Genomic DNA, 8141 nt, shown 5'->3' on the forward strand with positions numbered 1-8141 from the left:
GTTAACTAATTTTTAAAGTTAATTTTAAGTATTAAAAATAATATTTATTATATCAGATATATTTGTTGAGATATTAAAGATTATATAAATCGAAATTGTAAATTAATTTGGAATAAATATTTGCTAGTTGATCTACTCAATCAATTATGAAGAACTTTACTTTAAAAATTTCTAAAACTTTTAATTATATTCTATAAATCATAATAATATTAACTTTACTTCTTTTTATACGATACCTTTAACCAAATTATACAAATTAATAAAAGTATTTAAAATTAGTAAACTTTTAAAAAAATAAAATAATACGATAATTTTATTTTCACTTAATATCACTAAATTTGATTCCACTATTAATATTATTTACCTTTACTAGTTTTAATTTGAATTTTCACAAACTCTATTTAATAAGACAAATATAAAAAAAATAAATGGTTTCTATAAATTGTACAGTATAACAAAGACCATTAATTTTTTTTAAAAAAGTGTCTTATTAAAAAGATTAAATAAATAAAAATGTTTAAGAAATATTTCTTTAAATATAATTATATTATTATTAGTTGTTTAAATTTAATTAGTATTTTCTAGAAAATAGTACTGAGATGCAATACAGTTTAATGAAGCAAATGTTAACCTTTCAACTTTTTAAATAATTATCGCAATTACTAAAAAGTGAAAATGAGTCGAATTAAATTTTAAATGTTAAAGTTTGAATGTTTTAGACAGTTATCACCAATGAATAAAACTGAAAATGAGTCAAATAAAACTTGAATTTAACTTGATTCTTAAATTTAATATTTGAATTTGATTTATCTACCTGTTATGAATTATATTTTAAGGTTTTTCATAATTTTTTAAAAGCTTATCTAGACTTATTAGTCTTTTTAAAATTTTATTTTTTTAATAAAGTAAAAAAAAAACTCTAAATATATTAATAAATTAAAACTTATAAATGAACTTAAACTTTTTAATTAAAATAAATACATCATCTAAAAAATTAAATTATTATTATTGATCCAAAATAGAATTTTTAATAATATATTTTTTTTAATTAGACCTGACCAATTTAGGAATAAGCTCCCTTGGCTTAGACCCCCTCTATATGGGGCCTTAACCAATGGACTAACTTATTTTCAACTTATATATATATATATTTGGATAAATAATTAAATTATTTAATATCTTTTTCTCTGAGAGTTATAACATGAATTTAATCGTGAAGTTTATTAGAATATGTAAAAAACAAGTTTTATACGAAAGATTTTATAAGATTCAAAAATTATTTTCATAAATTCTTTTCGACTGTAAGTTCAATTAAAAAATATTAATAAAACAAATTTAGAAATTATTGATAAAAAATGCACATAAATCATATTACTTATTTAAGAGTAATTTTTTCACATATGATAATCACATCATTCTTTTATATTTCTTATGTTACCTCAGTAATGCGGTAGGTTTACATAGTTCAACGTGTAACACTACACAAAGTTGCATTTTTAATAAAATATAAAATAAAATAAAATTAAGAGAATTAAAAAATAATTACAACCATAAAAATGTGTCAAATCAACTAAAACGTTAGCGTATCTATTAACTTCTTTAAATACATGTCATACAAAAATAATTATTCAAGATTGAATTAAAACTCTAATTTCATGAATTAAAAATTTAAGTCTATAACATTTATCAATAGAATTAATTAAGTAGATAATAAATATAGATTTAATGTATTTTTTTTACTAATAGATAATGCATAATCATATAATAGTATAAAATAATTTTGTTTTGAGACCCTATTGAAGTTAAATTCATACTTGTTTTATTTTCTTACAAAGAGTTTAAAAAAAGAAAAATAATTACATTACAAGTAAACTGGTCAAGTTAAGAAAGATATTTAGATTGGATTTGAATATATAATTTTTAAATATTTATATAATAGACTATTGGTTTTAAATTTAATCATATGAACTATTTTCGTAAGTTATTTATAAATTATTTCAAATAATGTAATAGCATTGGGTTAAAGATTATAAAATAAATTAAAATTTTAATTATACTTTTAGTTTCTATAAGTTAATATATGTGTGATTTTACTTTCTTTAATTTTAATTATTTTTATTTAATCCTTTTAATTTTTTAAACGTTCAAATTAAGTTCTTTTGTTTTAAAATTAAGACTTTAATGATATTTTATATATTTTATTTTGTATTTTTATTTACATATTTTTCATATTTTTCTTTACATATTTATATAAAATTATAAAATATTATACTTTTATCATACTTTTATTACATATTAGATAAAATTTTTGAGTGGAAGATTTGGTTTGAACATATAAAAAAAATTAAAGGGATCAAATGTGAGCAATTGAAGTTAAAGAAACTAAAATCACACATATGTTAAAGTAGAAATATTAAATATGAAATAAAATTTAAATTAAATTTATATATTTTAAATGCCTAATTCCTATTTTTTTAATTATTTACATAAATTAAAAAAGAAATGTTCAAAATGATAAATATCATGTCCTTATAAAGAAAGAAAATATATCCTTATTTTATTTCTTTAAAATACAAGTATTATCATTCATACATAAAAATCGAGTAAACCTCTATGTTAGTTCGTAAGATTGTGAATGTTGAGTAAATTGGTCCTTGAGATATTTATATAGACATGTTAGTTCTCAACTTTATCCAATATAAGGTACTTTAGTTCAATTAACAATTTTTTTTATAATGATATGAACTTTTTCTATTAAGTGACACAAGAAATGCCAAATGATGTTTTTTCTCTTCTCTCACCTCAAAACGATATCGTTTTCCTCCTTTCCTACCCACTCACCAATCTCTAGCTCCAATGACATCTTCAGCTCTAACAGCTAATCCTCTTAGGGCACCACTATTTTTACTCTTTTTCTTTGCCACAGTTTCCGAAGCATTGGGTTGGTAGCTTTCCTCCCATGTCTCTCAAGTTGCTCACTAAGTTCTTATGTAAGAGGATGTAATTTTTAATATTTCAACTTTTATTTTTCTTTTATTGTATTTTAAGGTTAGAGATTGAATTCAAATTAACATTAAAAAGAAAAAAAATGCTAATGCTTAAACCTAGTATCAGTTTTCTATATGCCTGATTCTTAGATGAACATAAAAGAGACACAACATTTAATTAACAAGGCTTAATATCATACTATTAAAAAAAGTAAAAAGTTGAAAGATTAAAAATAAAAAATATAGAATCAATTTTTGAATTTTTATCCTTTTATTGATGAGAAGTTCTGCAACTAATTATTTTTCTTACTCCAACTACTTATCTTATTGATGGAGAAGCCCTAAGAGAATTGGTTGCCCGAGCTGACGTCTTGTAGAAGTTGGAAACTAGTGAGTGGTGAGAGGAAAGGAGAGGAGAGGAGAAGAAAATGACATCGTTTTAGGGTGAAGAAGAGAGAAACGATATGATTTTGGCATTTCACACAGAAAAAGTTAACTTCATAAATTGTTAATAACACTAAAGTGCCTAACGTTTGATAAAGTCAATGATTAACATGTCTATGTAAATATCTTAAAAACTAATTTACCTCATTCATAATTTGATGAACTAATATAAGGGTTATTTCATACAAATATTATATCATTGATAAATTGTCACTTTGTTATTTTGTTTATAAGATCTTAACATAAAAATATTATGCACTTGTTCCACTTAGACATATTAAATCATTGTCAATGTTAAATTACAATTCTTAGCATGTGGTTAGTTAGTAGTAATGGAAATTGTGTGTCAGAGACAACAAAATATTGTCCACTTTTATTGTTCACAATTAAACTAAATGATATTAGAAAGAATAACATGCATCGTCTATTTAGAAAATGTTAAATTAAATAATCAAAGTATATATAATTTAGATAAAGACAAAACTTAGATATTTTTCTATAATGGTTGTTTACCAATTAAAATTAGATTTTTATTTTAATAAAAATATTCACATTTAATGTTATCATAGGTTAATATAAAATTCTAATTTTGATTAGTTAACAACCATTAACATTTGTAGTTAAGTTATCCTTTACATAAATAGCAATATCTCAATATAACAACTAATTTTGAAACATATTACTACCAAGCATTACCTAATATGCAAAAGTCATATTGGTTCATGAAAATTAATGATGCTCGTCTTGGCATGATAGGCTTGCTCACTTGCAATTTTGTTAGAATGCAACTAGCACTCCAAAAGTCAATTGTAGTTCTATACTAAATATTACTTAGCAAAAGTTTAGGTGATCTATACCATAAAGTCACAGCATGGCCAGTTAATGACTAATTTTTAGTAGGATTAAAACTATTGCAAGGCCAAAATCTCTAATCCTAAGATTTCTAGTTTGGTTAATTAGAAAATTTGAATCCTTGATCTCATAGTGCAACACACCTCTACTATGGCAATGTTCAAGCCCATGAAGCAATTGTTGTATGTAACATTTGATCTACAAAGCCAACAAAATAATAATTCAATACCATGCATTTACAACATTCTACAACCTTTTTAACTAAACAAGTTACAATGTTCTGCCTATTATAAGATTTATCATCCTATTAATAGCCAATCAACTATTGTATAAACTACTATATCTACTTATTTTCCTTAACCACGATGTGATGATAATTATTTTAGTGGTACGATTGAACTAGTTTATATGGACAAGATACTATCCTTATTTGCCTTATTTATTCAGGAGCAACTGAAATTTCTTAATGAAAAAGAAGACATACAAAATTGCCACTAAGCCTATCATAGTGTTGTACAGACTGCTTATGCAAATGAAACATTGATAAGTCCATTTTTTGTCCTGTTTTTATAGTTCATATATTTATGGTTGACCGTTACACTAAGTTATATATTAATTGTGCAGATTAATATGAGAATACCACAATTGGGTTTTCGATGCATTTTGAGCCCAAATTAGTTGGAAAATAGGGCTTCGCTATAGTTAGCACGCCCAAACTCCAGCAGCTAGCATGGAAGTGTTTTGCTCACATGCACGGCGATGAGCAATATTTTGAGCCTATGCTTTGAGCTTTTCTTTGAGTCAATAGGCTTTTAATTATGCTTAATTGATTAATTTTGGCTATTTTAATGCAAGCTACATTAGTTGAGCTTTATTAGAAAAATCTCCTTAATTTCATTACTTTGACTATTCTGACCTTTGTTCATTAATTCTATAATATTTGTTCATGAGGTCAAACTTTTGAAGATATTCTTAAATAGTTGATTCATAGAGCTTTAATTTGGTGATTCACTTGTGAATTTTGGATTTCAGGCTTGGAAGTTATGTGCATTTAAAGTTGATACTGATTTGCTATAAAAAAGTTATCACTTTTGGTGCAAAAAATGATAGTTCCAGAGACATTAAAGGGAAACCATGGTGGGCATGATCACTTTTCTCATAAAAAATAATCACTCCAAAGCCTGATTAGAGGATCTCATCTGCGTGTCATCACTTTCCATGCCAAAAGGAGCAACGTTGAAAGGTTTGAGGAGAAAGGCTCTGCGCGTTTCCACTTTTCTTGCAAAAAGTGAGTGTTCTAGAGGAGTTTTAAAGTGCGATGCTTGTGTATAGCTACTCTTTGATGATTCATATTTTGTACTCACATTTATAATTTTATTGCATCTTCCAAAATATCTTTCCTTCTTTATTTATTTCATTTAGCATGTTTTTGCATTTCTTGCATTAAATTGGAGTTTTCATGAATACTTGTTATCTTTACTTTATATTTCATATTTTTGCTACTCTGACCTATGTCCACTATTTCAGCCATAACTTTTTTTGTAGATCTCCTTTTCGGCTGATTCTTTTTGCAATGGATTCTTGACTTCCTAGGCTTCAATTTGGACATATGGATCATGCTGTTTGGAGTTTGAAGCTATTTTTTTTTTAATTAATTTTTGAAGTTCAAACTTAAAACATACTTTTTATATTTAGGGCTTTTATTTTAATTATTTGCGGCAACCTTGGCCCATTTATTTTTGTTTTCATTTAAGACTAGTATATATACAGGCCAAAAGGTTGATTTTGTAGCTCTCATTTCCCTTTCATATTTTTGTTTTCATAATTTCGTTTTTGGGTAAAGACTTTTTCCTATTTTTGAGAGAAAACCCGTTTTAGTTCCATTCGCTTGCCTCTTTTCAGATTCTACTACATTCTCAATTATTTGTTTCTCACGAATCATCTCGTCTCAAGCGTGAATTGTGTAACACCTTAAATTTAATTCCAATAAAAAAAAATAATTTCACAAATTGAATAACCAAATTTTTCATAAAAGATTTTGAAATAAGTGAAGGGTTACAAATTAATATCAAATGACTATTACAGGACTAGTTCAATTACAACATTTTCAAAATAAATTCTATGTCCTATAGCGGTCCATCTGTCCCTTCACTGAGTCCGGTGCTGATCATCTTGATTATCTGAAAAATGAATGTAAGGGTGAGTACTCTACACTACCCAAAAGCACATAGTCAGCATAGAGTCTCACTTCCAGCATATTATCAATCCATTAAGCAAATACAATCACAGACAACATTTCACATTCACAAGCACAACACCCAAACTTGTGCATACGCATAACAGTCACACTCACTATAGCACTGTGATCACAGATTTACACCATGAATGGTCGCCGGTTACCCCCGCCTCACGAATATCACGTGAGCAGTCACGGTTCGCTCAGCAAAGATAGTGGTCAAAGGTCTAGTTAGGAAGAGAGTGTGTGGCCTGTGGTGCACCTGTTCCGCAGTCGGTGTCACCACCACTCTCTCTTCCCTAAGGTATTTCTACCGTCCTCATCTCCCACATCCCCAGTGTATTGCTGAACCATTCACAACACATTACAACGGCGCTAATACGCCCCAGTCACACGCATTTCAATATATGGCACATAGCCCACATTTAATAGTACACGGCACTAGGCCCATATTTCATTTTCACAGCACACACAACACATAGCCCATAATTCATTCATGCCACACGGCCCCTAGCCTATTTCCATTCATATTACACGGCCCTCGGGCCCACATTTTCACAATGTTCATTCATATATACATACATGTATAAACGGCACAAGTGCTCACATCACATATCTCAGCAATTTCCTACCCACTACTCAGCCACATCACAATAGCAAATCACACATAAAGGAGTAGAGTAGAGTCTCCCTTTACCTTGGATTAAAGACCCACGTCTGAACTCAACTACAGAAATGCTCCCCACACGACTTTCGGCCTAAACACATGGAAGAATTTCATGAGAACCCCGAAAATCATCGAGAACAGAGAAAGGGAAGGAAAACAAAAACCCTAACTGTTTAAAACTCACCTCCAACTATTCCCCACACAAATCCGAGCTCCAATCTCGCTCCCGAACGACTTTTGAGGCAATTAATTGGTGGAATAGGGCTTTGTGCATGAGAGGATCGAAGGGAGAGGGAGAAATAACTCTCCCCAAACCCTAACCCCCTTTAAATCCTTTTCTGGTCGCGACACTCTTGCTACAGCGACACGCCTTCTCGCTACAGCGAAAAAACTAGAGAAAATTACACTCTAGTTTCTGCAGAATTTCGCTACAACGAGACCCTCTTGCTACAGCGAGACTACACCCAGAAATGCACCTCAGACTGTCGTTCTCTCGCTACAGCGAGATGGCGACAATTTTGGTCCTTCTTCCCAGGGCCTTCTCGCTACAGCGAGAACAGCCCAGTAACACGCCCTACACTTAGGTACTTAGTCCATTTCAGTCCAACCAGTCATGCATACACACAAATATATATATATATATATATATATATATACATATTCACAACATATATCTAAAAATACACACATGAATATAGTTTAGATTTATATAATTATCAATAATTAATATCATCGAAATCCGGGGCGTTACAGATTGCAAGATCGATTGATCGTTTCGAGTTGGTCTTTTTACTTTTTTGCAATTCTTGATTAAGATTAATGCATGCATAATTCGATTGAATTTGATTTTATTCTTGAGTGTAATATTGATCGATTGATTACTTTTACATTTGAGATTTAGGCAAATTCAGTATAGTAATCCTAGTTTGCGTTTGTGATTCATGATTTCAATTTG

This window comes from Abrus precatorius, unplaced genomic scaffold (assembly GCF_003935025.1).
Source record: "Abrus precatorius isolate BTA unplaced genomic scaffold, Abrus_2018 Scaffold9, whole genome shotgun sequence".
Taxonomy (NCBI): Eukaryota; Viridiplantae; Streptophyta; class Magnoliopsida; order Fabales; family Fabaceae; genus Abrus; species Abrus precatorius.